The sequence below is a fragment of the Pelobates fuscus genome, chromosome 5, assembly GCF_036172605.1.
Source record: "Pelobates fuscus isolate aPelFus1 chromosome 5, aPelFus1.pri, whole genome shotgun sequence".
Taxonomy (NCBI): Eukaryota; Metazoa; Chordata; class Amphibia; order Anura; family Pelobatidae; genus Pelobates; species Pelobates fuscus.
Genome location: NC_086321.1, coordinates 308,472,352 through 308,487,685, shown reverse-complemented (window position 1 = coordinate 308,487,685; position 15,334 = coordinate 308,472,352). Strand labels below are relative to the sequence as shown.

The 15,334-nt window shown below is 42.6% G+C and overlaps 1 long non-coding RNA gene across 1 annotated transcript; it reads left to right on the top strand.

Moving 5' to 3' along the window:
- The first annotated feature begins 2,687 nt into the window (after positions 1-2,687).
- Positions 2,688-3,858, top strand: LOC134612890 (uncharacterized). Its single transcript, XR_010090960.1, has 3 exons — positions 2,688-2,863; positions 2,896-3,708; positions 3,785-3,858. It is a non-coding gene; the product is annotated as an uncharacterized LOC134612890 (long non-coding RNA).
- Positions 3,859-15,334: the final 11,476 nt, after the last annotated feature.

Here is a 15,334-nt window from a genome sequence, read left to right as displayed (position 1 = left end):
AGGTCTTAACCCTGCAAGGTAATTATTGCAGATTATAAACACTGCAATAATTACACTTGCAGGGTTAAGGGTGATGGTAGTTGGCACCCAGACCACTCAAATGGGCAGAAGTGGTCTGGGTGCCTGGAGTGTCCCTTTAATGACAGGTTCGCACAAACCGGTACAAACCGTCAATCTACAACTGATTCTGTCTATGAACAGGAATAAAGTGTGTGCGTGATTTACCAAGAAGGAGCTTGTGTTTCTCTTGAAGCATCCAGCTATATTGCTGTTTTTCTCTACTATAGAGTACTTACTTATAGAGAATTGCCAGTGTGCTAGATACATCCTTTACGAACCGGAGCTATCAGTGCAGTAGGTAAATCCCTCATTGCCAGTGGATATACAAATCAAAGACATTTATCACACTTCACAGTTTTCTCCTCATACGCTTTGCTATCACACTTCACAGTTTTCTCCTCATACGCTTTGCAGTTAATTAATATCTGTTGCAACGTAGTGTGTAGGTGTAAGCAGACGTTACACAGCGTGGTGGGTAATCTTTCCTTTTACAATGTGAAAGGGATAGTTTTAGATATGGTTTACATATGGTAATTAGGGTAGTTTTTATATTGTCTACATTTGTCGATTGTTTATTAATCTGAGCAGATGGCTAATGACGGCTGTGAAAGATTGTAATAGTTTACCCGAGAATGGTATTCTACATTCATAGGTATGGAGAAGAAGTATGACAAAATCTTCCAATTCCTCTCAGCAGGAATATACCCATCCGGGTATAAGTCGCAGAGACAATGCTTTAGAAAGGCCACTGCCAAATATACATTGAAGGGTGAGTATCTTCAATATAAGCAATGTTAGTTGCTTTTGAAGAATGTTGCTCTTGAATTTTTTCCTTTTATTACAGAAGGAAAGGTCTTAGTCGGCAGCAAAAGAGTCGTAAAATTCGAAGAAGAAGCGAGAAGGATATTTGAAGAATTTCATTCTGCACCAATTGGAGGACATTCAGGAATTGTCAAGACGCGGTTGGCAATCTCCTCACGATTCTTTTGGCATGGAATGACAAAAGATATTAAGAACTGGGTACACTAATAATTTTTTTGTTTTGCAATTTTTATGAATGCTTTACACAGGTTAACAACTGATTTCTTACAGATCCAGGAATGTGCAAAGTGTCAGACGGTTGGAAAGCCTCTGTTAGCTCCCCAGCCGTTAGTGTATTAAGGTAAATGTCTAGTATATAATTACATCAGTTATTACATTGGTCTATTGCAAATAAATATATATGCATTTTTTCATCGCATTGGGTGTCTGCTGTCTGGGAGCTGGTTGGGATTGACCTGACAGGCCCTTTCCCAAAGACAGTGGATGGTTTCCTATACATTTTAACGGCCACGGATTATTTGTCCAAGTGGGTAGAGGCTTTTCCTTTGAAGTCAAAAACTGCTGCCGAGGTGGGAAGTCATCTTTGTTCCCTGATCTACCAACATGATTGCCCAAAAAGGATCCTTTCTGACCAAGGGAGAGAATTTGTCAGTCAAGTATGTTTACTTTCCATGTGCCATACATGTACAAATGATTTAGTTAACTTTTTTAAAATGAGACATATATACCTGTATGTATTTTTCTTTTTTTTGAAGCTTAACAACCGGATGTGCAGCGTTCTAGGAATAGAAAGAAGCGTGACAGCGGCGTATCATCCGCAGACAAATGGGCTGGATGAGAAAACAAATTACACTATTAAGAGGTAAGTTTCATTCAACTTTACTTTTCATTCAGGGTTTTATTAGAACTTTGCTCCAAAGGTTTCACTTTAGCTAATGTTATTCTTACATTCCACTTGTTTCGATTAGTGATTAGAGCTATACATTTCACATTACTTTGTAGAGTTTTGTAAATGGTGTTAATGTTTTTCTTTTTCTCATTCTAGAGCTCTCTCTAAATTGGTAAATGAAAAGCAGAACAACTTATCACAAATGCTTTTGAACATAGGTTATTTTGATGTACGAATATTTGCATATGAGGAGAGCTCATGCAGAATGGCTGCTGTATTTGGAACCAATACTTTAGAATTTGAAGATAAGGCATACTCGACCTGTATTAGCTTTGGATCCCAATAGTACAATAACTTAAGTGCGGTTTAAGTTTCTTGTTTTTCCCCCCTCCATTTAAAGGGCCGTGGAATGCTGAAGATGACGACCTGGTGGAAGCCATTGTCGGACAATTCAAACTATATAAGTCGTCATTCAAAACACTGCATGGGACAGAGTGGCTTGTTGATGAGGTAAGAGTCTGCACTGTAGAAAATTTATAAAAAGCAAAAATCTCTAATAAAAAATTGTTTATTTTTATTTCTCTGTAATGCAGGTGATTGATGCATACCTTCATCACCTGATTGGAAAGCATCAGGCAAGTGTGACTTAGTGTATGCTTGTGTTGAATGTTTGTTGCGTTGTTATTCTACATTATTACTCTTAATCTTTTTAAACAGGAACCTATTCACCAGTTTGATGCAGTTATTTCATCGGCATTATTTTCTGGAAAATTGGATAGACTTGGAAAGGTTAGTTATTTGTCTCAATAACAGCTATTCATACACACACACGCACACACATTAACAAAAATAAAATTGATTTTCTCACCCTCTCCTGGTTGTTATGTTTATTCCTCATTCTCGGGTTCTCTACCAAAGGCCTGGGAATTGAAGGGTTCTGCGCAATATCTTCTCTTCTGGACAGCGATCTCAGATGTCCCACCTTGAATCTGTTGAAGTCACTCCCCTAACTTTGGAGTCACAGCCCGAGTGCTCCTATCACAACTCGGACTACTACTACTGTATATATACACACACACATATTATACATACGTGTGCATATATATATATATATATATATATAGAGAGAGAGAGAGAGAGAGAGATGTGTGTATTTATAATGTGTCAGTGCTTTGTTAAACACAGATCTACACACACCTGTCAAGCCATAAGACTTGCTTTTCCCACAGAAATCTTAAATTTGCAGTGATATTACTACTGCAGGGGAATCTGGGTAAGCATATGGTAATGAGTTCAGCAAATAATCACATTGTTGCCTCGTTATGCAATTTTATGTTATATAAAATACAAACAAAATGTCTTCTTTTGATTTCTTTGTATTCTTCAGATGAGTATTCCTGGGGAAGATCTCTGGCTATGCCCTGTGAACTTCGGAGCTCACTGGATTTTAGTGGTATTTACTATAGGACTACGTTAATTAAACTTTCTTTACTTGTGTTATCATGTGCTTTTATAATTCATGTAATTATGTTACATATACAGATATTTACCTACATCCCTCTGACACCGCAGAACACACCAGCTGTATACACCAATAATATGAATGTCATAAAGAAAATGTTGTGTTTTCCTGAATTATCTTTTAGATTGTCATCATGTCGAAGAAGGTTATTGTGCTAATTGACCCACTGGGAAATGAACATAATTGTCTATTAAAAGTACAGCACAATTGGAGGGGAGTGTGTCTTGGGAAAAAGTTTTCACTTAAACTGATGTGCACAACATTCAATTAAAACTTGTGTAATTTCTTGTTATTTTTTCCTAGTATGTTCTTGAAGAAGTATATTCCTGAAGAAGAAGTAGCCCAATTGAATATCCATGTAATGCATCACAGCAACCAGGAGGATACCAGCAGCTGTGGAGTTTTGATCTTGATGGTAAACATTCATGTACCATTCTAAAATCTATTTATCATACATGTGAATTGCTGTTACAAATTTAATAATGTATTAGTTTGCCAAGGAGTTTCTTCAGACCAGAACCATACATGCAGTGAAGACCTCTGCAGAAGATGTAGCTGATGCACGACTGGAAATATCTTCTGCCCTACTCCAGTATAATGGTCAGTTATATCACACACTGCATGAAAGCTTTATCAGGCAAATAAACATGTATTCATACTCTAAATCCTCATGGATCCAATCTTGCTAGAAATGTGTTTATTATTAAATCACTCCCAAAAAACGTTTAAGTGACAATACACATTCAATGAATGTGACAATACACATTCAATGTCATTTTAACATGTTCTACCATAATGTAAAACCTGTTAAATTATTTGGTTAGGTGCAGCGTTGCAGCTACACACGGTTTGTTCTCCCCCCACATAGCAGGTTATACAGAATACTCCTAAATGTCAGGAAATTATTAAGTTAGAGCCAAAGCTGAGCTTCAAAAATGGTGGGGAACAAAAACTTTTTTCACCAATATTGAATTTTAGAAAAAAGTTCCCTACCCAATTTCTAACCATTTTAATTTTACTGAAAATGTATTAACAATGGCAGCCGATGGTGGATACTTGAGAACCATTTACGATCAGATTGCGCTATGTTTAAACTGTGGGGTATTTCTAACAAACTAAAAGGGATCACAGAGATGCTTGTATTCAAAATTGAAAAAGCTCTACCATTCTTTCTATTCTACGCCTCCAATCCTCAACATTGAAATTGTAGTTTGTAATAATATAAAATAAGTACATTGTAATATGCTTTCTGGTTACGATTTGGTGAGTTGTAACTATTCTTTTATTTTTACAGTTCCAGAGGGAAGGAGCAAACCTATTTGAGGAGTCCCTGCATAAGAGACTATTGGATACTGTTGTGGAAATGAGATATTATCCTGATTTCTTAAATTGGTAAAATGTCTATTTACTTTATATATATTCTCAATCAGCATTTATCGTTTTACATGATTCACTTAAAATGGCCGCTAGGGCCAGGGAGTTTCCCTTAGTCATCGAATAATACCCTCACTAACAAGATGGCGCTGGAATCTGGGGGAGACCCGCATGATGCCAGTGACATCACCCCCGGTAGGACGAGCAATAAATCAACCACTTAACCCCTAACCAATTATTGATGTATAAATCAATGTTGTCTCTGACAATGCTATGATGTATTTCTTGCTTTATAAGGGGCATGCCTGCCCCCTCTAATAAACATTCCTCAAGTTCTTCATTAACCTGAAACTTTGTATTGTTTGTTGGCCGATTTAGGAGCCTGGTACCTCCCTGATAGAGGGTTGGGGTTTTCATAATTGTTTGTCGGCTAAATTAGTGGCCGTGGACCGCCCTAGTAGGGGGTCGGGGTTTCTATATAGTGACTGCCGGTGAAGGCTGTGGACCACTCTAGTAGAGGGTTGGGGTTTTTCTTGTACTGTGATTATTACTATGTTATTGGTGCCGACCCAGAGAAGGGTTGGGATACAGTCTAGAGGAAGGCTGGGACTATTAACCTGACTGGATCAGGGGTGATTTGCTGTGTTTTACCGTTTTATATGCGCATCGCTCTAATATGTACATGGCCATATTACTTTCTGCAAATCTGTGGATTTTGTTCAACTGTTGTTATAGCGTGGGTACCCTAGGTGTGTGCGTGTGTATTGTGTGGTTCGCGCTAGACTCCGGAGTGTATACACATCTCTACATATGTGATTTTTGCAAATGCCTTTTGCTTAGCCTTGCTACGTTCATCTTCTCCTTTGTGCTATACCTTTCTTCTGTTTGCTGCCCAGAGCTGTGTTAGTCACCCACGCTCATACATGTTAGTCCATGATCACCATCTCGGGTCTACGTTTGGGGAAGACACACAGGACCTTGGTTCTTGTGGCAGTCGAGCACTGTAGACATTTCACCCTTTCTTCTCCCCTTTCCTGTCTCTATCACTGTATCTCTGTTTAGCTAGAATGGGGCAGGAACACGCTAGACCTGCTAAGGGACTTTTAGCTTGTGATATTGTAAGAGAGAGAGCGGGTGAGGAGGCGGTGTTGAAGATGAAGAAGATAGCTAAGGTTTTCAATTGTCACCCAGTGGTAGATTGCAGCCTGAGTTTTGGAGAAAGCTCCTCATTGACAAAGAGGGTTTACTATTAGACCACGGGCTGACTAAGATTGTAGAAGCTTGGTATCGAGTTGCTAGAGGACTCAAACGTGAGGGTTGGACAGAGGAAGAACTAGAATTCGGGGGGCAAACCGTTTGTATACCATCGAAATTATTGCATTAATGATGTGTCCCAGATCACCCCACGGCCACCGCCCTATGATGGCGCCCAGAACATATCGAATGACTCATGCCCCGCCTCCCCTACTGATGCCCAACCGCCGCCCCTTCCAAGCGTGGGGCCCGCCCCCACTCCCCTGTGTCCTGTACTCGGAGCTGATGGAGCCTACTATTACCCCGTCCCGTTACATTCCCCCATCCAGCTGCCACAACAGTTTCCAGTGCCCGACCCGACTCTGCCACTATCCCATCCTCCATTCCTCTCTGATATTCCCTTCACTCCAACATCATCCCCGTGTCATCTCCCTCCCCTACAGACTCCACCTGTTCCCATGGCCCCCCTGCCAGACCCATTGTCCACTGTCCCTGATTTTGTCCCCTCAACCCCCGTTCCCAGAGTTACCAGTCCCGTTTCTCCTCCTCCATCTCCTGACCCACCCTCTCCTTCTCCCCTTTCTCCTCCTAATGACCTGTCCTCTCTCCTTTCTTCCTTTCTCTCCGCCTCGACCCAACCTACTACTCCTCTTCCTCCTACCGACCTATCATCTCTCCTCTCATCCTTTTCTCTCCGCCTCGTCCCAACCTACTCCTCCTCCACCTCCTGACCCTCCCACTGATCTGTCATCCCTTCTCTCATCCTTCCTCTCCGCCTCGTCCCAACCTACTACTCCTCCACCTCCGGACCCTCCTACTGACCTGTTATCTCTCCTCTCATCCTTCCTCTCTGCCTCATCCCAACCTACTATTCCTCCTCCTCCTCCTCCACCTCCCGACCCTCCCACTGATCTGTCATCCCTTCTCTCATCCTTCCTCTCCGCCTCATCCCAACCTACTATTCCTCTTCCTCCTCCTCCACCTCCGGACCCTCCTACTGACCTATCATCTCTCCTCTCATCCTTTCTTTCCGCCTCGTCCCAACCTACTACACCTATTCCTCCTCCTCTTCCACTGATCTGTCATCCCTCCTCGCATCCTTCCTTCCTACCTCGTCCCAACCTACTACCCCAGTCCCCCCTAGCATCCCTCCTACGACCCCTCCCGTGGACCTGACCTCACTCCTCTCAGTTCTCTCTAACCTAGCTTATCCCAAGACTCCTACTCCTCCTTCTCCCTCCATTCTTCCTGAATCTCTCCCCGTTCCCTCCGATCCCTTATCCGTGCTGACCTCTGCCCTATCTGCCCATTTCCTACACACAACCCAACCCGCAGCAGCCCCGGCCTCCTCTATGGCCTTAGTCCCGTATTCCCCCTCCACAGACCCAAGTTTTCCGCTTATGGTGGTTGGCTGGGACGAGCCCGCTACTTCAGATCATGCCTACGCTGTAGACAATTCTCCGGCGGCTTCAGGCTTCCATCCCACCACATCACAGATGGTCACCCCCTGTGTTCCCGGGCCCCCAGCCATGCAGGCCCCTGCCTCCCTTGATGCAGCCTCCTATCATGGTCTCCCAAACCAAGTCTCCTTTGTGGATGAGAATAGACCCCTACCGAGACAGGTCCCTTCCGGCTTGCATGTGCAAGTGCCCGCGGCCACCGAAGGCACCCCACCGATGTATGTTACATTTAATCCTTCACAGGCTGCCACTCTAGTAACTTCCCTCCCAGACCCTGAGAAACAACCCATGCCTTTCTTCCGAAGGGTGGCTCAGATACGTAAGACATATTCCGCCGCCTGGCGGGACCTATATAGCCTTTGTGAAATTAAGGCTGGTGATGCATATTGGCCAATTATGGCAAGGAGTTTCAATGACGCTCCCCTAACTACAGACACAGACTTTCAATCCGGTGTCACCTTTTGTGAACTACGGGCTTGGGCCCAAGATAAACTGGCGGACCAGGCCACTTGCATAAATGATATTGTCCAAGACAAGATTGAGTCCGTAGAAAAGTACCATTCACGCCTGACCCAAACATTTTCTGACCTAGGCTTTTGTGTTTATAATAAAGCACACACACAGATGTTATCCGCTGCTTTTGTGGCCGGTCTCAAAGAACACATTCGTAAAGGTTTGATACTTGCACGTCCCGAGTACAGAATCATTCCCCTGGATACTCTTTTGTTGGTTGCTAAGGGGTTGGAATCTGTTTTACAGCCCACACAGAGGAGGAATAGCCCCCTGATGGTTACTACCCCAGCTCCAACCCCCGTGCCACCTTCTGTTCCCCAGGTGTACCCCATGCAACCAACACAGACCCCCATCCAGTACACACAAGTTAGAACCCCAACTGGACAAAGGATTTGCTTTCATTGTCACCAGGTTGGTCATTTCAGGAGAGAATGCCCCAGCTACAGAGACATCAGACAACCATCCCCACGATTCTCAAACCCTGCAGCTGCAGGTTTTGGATATTCTTCCCCCAGGTATTTCAAACCGCCAACCCCACCGGCCCCATATGTTCCTCCACCTCCGGAATATTCTCCAGCACCGCCACCACCCTCACCAGCTCCTGCAGATGGGTTTGGTGGCAGTGAATCTCAGGACACTCGTTCTGCCCTTAGGCAGACTCGTGCAGCTCGCCCAGTTTCCCAGATTAGTCTACCATCAACCTCTACACGACATTACACTGGTCCTGACAAAGCCCATTTGGATTTACTACTATAGGTAGCTGGCAAGCCTGTGTCCAGTACCCCTGACATGGCAGTGTCTATAGGGGAAAGGGGGGGGGGGGGCATTTGCCACAGTGGTCCTCCCCATTGAGGGACATCCCACCACCTTTTTGGTTGACACAGGTGCAGCCCACAGTGTTCTCAGAGAACAAGACCTGCCAGATCCATCCTGTTTATCAGATCTTGATGTTTCCTGTGTTGGTGTAGATGGCACTCCCCGCAGCAATCCCCTCACTAAACTTGTACGTGTAGGCTCTGATATCCTCTCACGATTTGTTGTTTCCTCTACCTGCCCCATTAACCTCCTAGGTGCTGACAAGCTTACAAGCTTCTATCACCTTCACCGCAGATGGTCAGGTACAATTACTCACTCCCCTGTCACGCGAAGACACGTCTGTTCTATGTTCCCTACCCTATACCCTCCAGAAAGCCATCTCCTCCTCTCTGGCCCTGGGACTCCCCAACTACCAGTTGCCCTTCAAACTGTTCGTTTCTGAGAAGATGGGCCACGCCTCGGGGGTCCTTACTCAGACTCACGGGACCCGCCAGAGACCTATTGGATATTTCTCGTGCATGCTTGACCCTGTTGCCAGGGGTAGCCCCTCCTGTTTGCGTGCCGTATTTGCCGCCAGCGCCTTACTGGATAAAACCAATGATTTCGTCCTCTGACCGTCCTTGCGCCACATGACATTTCAGCTATCCTACAGCAAGTACAGCATAGACATCTTTCCTCTCAACGCCACCTCCGTTTACAGACTTCTCTCCTGCTGCCTGACAATGTTACTCTTCAACGCTGTTTGGTGAGGCTGGATACTTGCTCTGTCCTAGCAACCGCAGGGGCCATTATCTAAGGAGGCTTTCTATTCCAACCCCCATCTTCATTGTGGAGAGGCACCTTTGATATGCTCTAAAAACGCTTGGAATTTGTGAGTGTATTGTCACACCTTACAACTTGATTTGGTTTCAAACAATATTGCACTACGTTTTCTATTTTTCATTATAGGCATTTCAGCGACATCCAAAAACCCTATCTTCTGAGATATCTATATTATATGGTTACCAACTGGGAGGCAACCGTGGGATGCTGTTTGTACCTATAAGTTAAGTTATTTTAATATCTTTGTGTTTGCATTAACCTTAATTTTTGGTGGTTTGCAATCGTTCTCCTTATACTATTTTGTATTTTCCCAGTTTTGTAATACTGTTCCATACTGTGCTGAGATTGATAATATGGCCGATAGTAATGGTTATTTACAGAGAATACATAGAGCCAGACAACAAAGATTTGAGTCTATGTTTACTAATATAGAGAAACCCAGACATATAGAAGGATTAGATGAGTACTTTAGACAAAAAGAAAAATTGCTAAATCTAGAAACAAAAAAATGGTGGGAAATAGCATTTCTAGAGAACTATCTAAAAGAGGGTCTCATACCCAGAGGACTTCGGATAGATAAAATTCCAGCCTTTGGTCTGGATAATAGTGATTTTCTGGAAAAATGGGATGAGATCCTATTTAAATGTTCATGTCAATTGATGGAGTTGCTGTTGAGTTTCTCCAGAGCAAGTAAAGCACAAGCAGAGGAAGACTTGAAAACTCTGGAGGAGACAATGGTAACCAATAGAAATGATGCAGCATTAAAAGACAGAGAAGAGACCATGCACAAAAGGTTAAAAAGTCTAGATGAGAAAATTTCAGATGTAAAAAATTCCAAATACCTAAGAGATAAAGATGATAAAATTTATAATAATTATTCAACAAAAAATAGTCACTCACAGAAAACTGGGTCCATTTAAAAATGATTATAGTAATAGAAGAAGAGTAGGAAGAACTCCCTCAAAAAAATCCAGGAAAAGATCTCCTGAAAGGGAAAATAGATATCCTGGAAAGAGATTACCAGAAAAGGATACTAGACAACCATTTAAGAAAATACAAGAGGGTGATATTAGTAGTAGGATTGGTAGTTCCAGTGGTGCAATCCCACGGAGAAAAATAGATTCTTTTGACTCCTATGCTCATGCACTCAAGAATAATATAGATACGAGAAGGAATCAGATCCCAAACAGGGGAGAGGAGGAACATTTTCAGGGAAGGTCAAGAGTCCCCAAAGAGAAAAACATTACAAGTTATTTCAGACCCCGAGAGGAGCGGTGGGAACATCCGAACCGCTTCTCCCCCCTATACACAGAGTCTCCCCAGAAGAGAATGAGAACCGAGGAACAGGACAGAGAGTTGAAAAGGGATTGATACTGCATGAGAATGAAACTAAAAGGGGAATTGTCAATTTATCAGATACAATATTAACAACACAGGAACTAAATCTATTGGAGAAGGGTATGAAATTTGCCCCAAGTGAAGGGGCAGATGATTTTCAACTGTATATTGATTTAAAGAAGTTTGTGAGATCTATGACAATTAAAAGACATTTTTTAAGATTCCCAAATCCAATGGAGGGAAACGATCCAGAAAACCAAAGGGTAGTGAAGGATCCATTTAGACCCAAATCAAATTTTTTTCCAGTCCAAAGTAAAGGGGCCCATTTGGAGACTTTTGAAAATCTGGTTGAAAAAGATTTAAAAAAATGGACCAAATTAAATAAATCTAAGAATAAGGGAAGTATATCAAATCTAACAAAGGGCGAGAAATTGGCCTTAAAAAAACTAACCTCTAGGGATGACATAGTAATTAAAGAGGCAGATAAGGGGGGGGGGGGCTATTGTCATTATGACATCCCAATACTATTTACAAGAAGCTGCCAATATTCTATCTGATGGAATAACATACAAAAAATTAAAGAAAGACCCAACCCTACTATTTAACAAAGAACTTAAAGATTTTTTGGATGGGGCGAGAAGTAGAGATACAATCTCAGATAAGAATTTTGAATTTTTGTGGAATGAGCACCCTGTAATTCCGATTTTTTACTTTATCCCAAAGATACACAAAAATATACAGACTCCACCTGGACGGCCCATAATTAGCGGCATCGATTCAGTAACTGCAAACTTATCGGCTTTTTTGGACTTTCATTTGCAGAAATATGCTCATCAAGCGACATCATATACAAAAGATACAAAATCTTTCTTGCAAGAAATTGAAAATCTGGAATGGTGTTATGGTTATAGCTGGGCCACACTAGATGTGACCTCGCTCTATACCATGATTTGGGTTTGGAAGCTATTACATTCTTCCTAAATCAAGATAGAACTATTACACAGGATTTAAGATCTTTCATTATTACAGGAGTAAGATTCATATTGGAGCATCATTATTTCTTTTTTAATGACTCTTTTTATTTACAGTTGGTGGGCACCGCCATGGGGACCAGGTTCGCCCCCAGTTATGCCAACATTTACATGCGTAGATGGGAAGACCTCTGTGTGTGGTTGGGGCATGACTGGGTGGAGAACCTGGTCCTGTGGCGTCGCTACATCGACGATGTAATCATAGTCTGGAAAGGGTCGGAGTCTCAGTTTATGTCTTTTGTTCAACATCTGAACCAGAACAATTATAATTTAAAATTGTCACCAATATGGAATCGTACAGAGATCAATTTCTTGGATTTGACCCTTTTGGGTGAAGGAAATGAAATTGAAACTAAATGTTTCTTTAAACCCACAGATGGGAACAGTTACGTCCACCAACAAAGTTGCCATCATCAACCCTGGCTTAAAGGCATAGCCAGAGGACAATTGATGAGAGTTCGACGTAACTGTTCCCATACTAAAGATTTCCATATTCAGTCACAACATATAGCTGGCAAATTGATACATAAAGGTTATGGTCAAAAAAGAATTAAAAGAGAGATACATGACATATCTAAAATTAATAGAAATGAACTATTAATTGAGAATCCAAAAAAATGGGAAAACAAAAGAGGTAATTTTCAACAAGCCTTTTTCACCCAATTCAATAGTGACCATCAGAAAATCAGAAAAAGTTTACAAAAATACTGGCCTATTCTTTTGGAAGACTCCCTGTTGGGGAGCCATCTATCGACTAAACCAAATATAGTGTATAAAAGGAAAAAACCTTAAAAAATTTTAGCCCCCAGCTATGCTTTAAAAAGAAAGAACAGTATTAATACCCAGATCCAGACCAACGGTTTTAAAGGGTGTCAATCATGTAAAGCATGTTATCAGGTCAATACGAGTCAGGCCACTACTTTTCTTAGCTCTTGTCATCATCGCCCTTATCCCATACGGACAGGTATTGGTTGCCGCTCGGACTTCGTGGTGTATCTCCTCCAGTGTCCATGTGGCAGCCAATACGTGGGTCGTACAAAAAGATGTCTTAAAGTAAGGTTGTTAGAACATATTAACAACATCAAAAAGAAATTGGATACTCATTCTGTTCCCCTCCATTGTAACACTTGCCCCCCTTTTTCTTTGAAACAGCTGCGGTGTATGGGTATAGAGCGAGTGTTGCCTCATTGGAGGGGGGGAAATAGGGAAAGAAAATTGGCACAGAGGGAGACATACTGGATCCACGAATTGGGAACATTATCACCAAGAGGTCTTAATTTAGATGTGGATCTAGTGTGCTTCCTGGGATGTTAACCTCTATGTTCCTTATATATTCCAACTTTCTTCTGTATTTTTTGGAAGAAATTATCATTATTTTTGAGATAAGCATAGCCATTTATAGCACTGAATTAAGGATAATATATCAGCACAGCATGGATTGGTAATTGGATACCTGATTGTGTGTGTTTGTTATGATAAACCATTTTTCTTTTATTTTTATTAACTTTTTTCCTTATATAACTCTAATGCTACGGTCGACATTGTTTGTAAAATAAACTTGATAAAAAAAGCTCTCATAGAGAAATAAATATGGAAAAATAAATAATGTTTATTACCGTATATACTCGAGTATAAGCCGAGTTTTTCAGCCCATTTTTTGGGCTGAAAAACCCCAACTCGGCTTATACTCGAGTCAAGGTCTGTATTATGGCAATTTGCATTGCCATAATACAGACTGGGGGAGAGGGGGGCTGGCAGAGCTGTAACTTACCTTTCCTGCAGCTCCTGTCAGCTCTCTCCTCCTCTGCGCTGTCCGGTCAGCACCTCGGTCAGCTCCCAGTGTAAATCTCGCGAGAGCCGCGGCTCTCGCGAGACTTACAGTGTAAGCTGACAGAAGAGCAGAACGGACGGCGCAGAGGAGGAGAGAGCTGACAGGAGCTGCAGGAAAGGTAAGTTACAGCTCTGCCAGCCCCCCTCTCCCCCCACTGAACTGCCACTGGACCACCAGGGAAGAAGAGCCCCCCTCCCTGCCATGTATCAAGCAGGGAGGGGGGACGAAAAAAAAAATATAAATAAAATAAGAAATAATAATAAAAAAATAATAATAATAAAAAAAAATTAATAATAACAAAAAAGGGGGTATAAGGACCACTATGGGAGGGGGGGGGGTATAAGGACCACTATGGGAGGGGGGGGGGGGGTATAAGGACCACTATGGGAGGGAGGGGGGTATAAGGACCACTATGGGAGGGAGGGGGGTATAAGGACCACTATGGGAGGGAGGGGGGGGATAAGGACCACTATGGGAGGGAGGGGGGTATAAGGACCACTATGGGAGGGAGGGGGGGGGGGGATAAGGACCACTATGGGAGGGAGGGGGGGGGGGGGGATAAGGACCACTATGGGAGGGAGGGGGGGTATAAGGACCACTATGGGAGGGGGTGGGATAAGGACCACTATGGGAGGGAGGGGGGGTATAAGGACCACTATGGGAGGGAGGGGGGGTATATGGACCACTATGGGAGGGATGGGGGGGGGATAAGGAACACTATGGGAGGGAGAAGGGGGATAAGGACCACTATGAGAGGGAGGGGGTGGGATAAGGACCACTATGGGAGGGGAGGGGGAAGTAAGGACCACTAGGGGAGGGGAGGGTAAGGACCACTAGGGGAGGGGTGAGTCAGGACCACTGGGGGGGGGGGGGGGTGAAGGAACACGGGGGTGGGGAGGTAAGGACCACTGAGGGAGGAGTGGGGGAAGTCAGGACATATGGGGGGGGAGGGGGCGGCAAAAAAATTTTTGCCTACGGCGGCAAATATCCTTGCACCGGCCCTGCACACACTGCATTCACACACTGCATTCATACACACACACACTGCATTCATACACACACACTGCATTCATGCACACACACACTGCACTCATACACACACACATACGCACACACTGCATTCATTATACACACACTGTAAATAAATATTAAATTAATGTATTTTTTTTAGGATCTAATTTTATTTAGAAATTTACCAGTAGCTGCTGCATTTCCCACCCTAGTCTTATACTCGAGTCAATAAGTTTTCCCAGTTTTTTGGGATAAAATTAGGGGCCTCGGCTTATATTCGGGTCGGCTTATACTCGAGTATATACGGTACACAATTTCTGATATCTTAGCACCTTATCACCGTATTGAGGTGAAATTAATACAAGGAAACACATATTTAATTATATTTTACAGGCGACATTAATATAATGAAATATACACTTAATCATGTTTTATAAAAAAAAAAAAATATATAAACAAGTGGGATGCTATGATAGGGAGCACCACTGTGTTGTATAAATAAGAATTAGACTTTATTAATTTATATGAATTATGAGATGTAATTCGTTTAGTGCATTATACTGTTTAGTAACAAGTTTTTCATTTAGATGT